The sequence below is a fragment of the Haplochromis burtoni genome, unplaced genomic scaffold (genome assembly GCF_018398535.1).
Source record: "Haplochromis burtoni strain Fernald_Lab_line unplaced genomic scaffold, NCSU_Asbu1 Contig_1106, whole genome shotgun sequence".
NCBI classification, from domain to species: domain Eukaryota; kingdom Metazoa; phylum Chordata; class Actinopteri; order Cichliformes; family Cichlidae; genus Haplochromis; species Haplochromis burtoni.
The window spans coordinates 38,667-40,012 of NW_024583467.1; positions in this window are offsets into that span (position 1 = coordinate 38,667).

Here is a 1,346-nt window from a genome sequence, read left to right on the forward strand (position 1 = left end):
AACGGTTAAACACAGATTTGTGATTCATATGTGATTTTGCTGATAGTGAATTGCGCTTAACACAGATCAGAATATAATCAGGTAGATATAATTATATTAGGTTGACCAATATAAGAACATGAAAATCAGAGCTGGGCAGTAATTAAGTGCAAATCGTTCCTTACTACAGTAGAATTTTCAAGTATCTGTAATTATTATCTTGACAACTTTTTACTTTTAGTCCCTGTATTTTAAAACAAATAGCTGTATTTTATACTTCTTATAGACTTGTTACTTTAGTTTCAATGGTTAAAGTAGGCAAGAAAGAGTGCAGCTGTTGTCTCACAGTGTGTTGCAGCTATAGGTCCAGCTGCTGTATTACACAGGGAGAGCAACGAAAGGCACTCAGAGATGGAGAAAGATAAGAAAGACAGAGCACGAGAGGAATGAGAGATTCAAACACAATAACTGCACAGTTGTGTTTGATAAACCTGGAAGCTTAAATATAATGCCATAATTTTCATCACATATTGGTTTTGTATGCGGTGTGTTTGATAAATTAGGTATTGTTAAACCTCCTGCAAAAAAACTAACCTATACTTATTTTGTGAATTCGAACGTTGCATGAGAATACTGGTTAGTTTTGTCAAGGATAAACAGGTTAGGTTGTGTTAGTGTGGTGAATTCACAGTAAAGCTGTGTGCTGGACTGCCTTACAGTGACTGCAGTGCTCATAATCATTTACGTTACATCAAGTGTAGCAGAGATTTTAACTTGCATTTAAGATGAAATTGCTTAGCTTAATTTACTGAACACCAAGTTTATACTGTCTATTGTAAAGACAATAAAAAAGTATAGTGTGTATTGAGTGTTGCTAAGAGAGATCAAACTGCTGCCCAAACTGTCGACTTACAAATTGCCTCTGTATTTTTGGCTTTTCTTCCTCAAATTATTGGATTGAATTCTTAATTCAGAAGGACTTTCAATTTCACCATATTTCCACTGAATTCCTGTTGGGTTATTATTAACAATTCGGATTAGAGATAAATTCAGCTGTGCTCATTCTCTCCAACCACTCTTTTCTGAAAGGTAAGGCAGCACACCCAGGCTTCTAAAATGAATAGAATTTTTAACAAGTGCCCAATAAAGAGGGCAGGTGCTGCTAACAAGTGGACCAGTCCTGCAAGGCTACTCTGGAGCCTGTTTTTCTTATCAGTTAAAGATGGGTGGACATTCTAGTGATTGGGAGGTAGTCATAGTCTGTATAACTCATAGTACATGAGTTAATAATTTATTCATCAACAAATTGATTTACTCTGATTTACAGAAACCTGGTTGCAGCAGGATGATTATGTTAGTTTAAATGA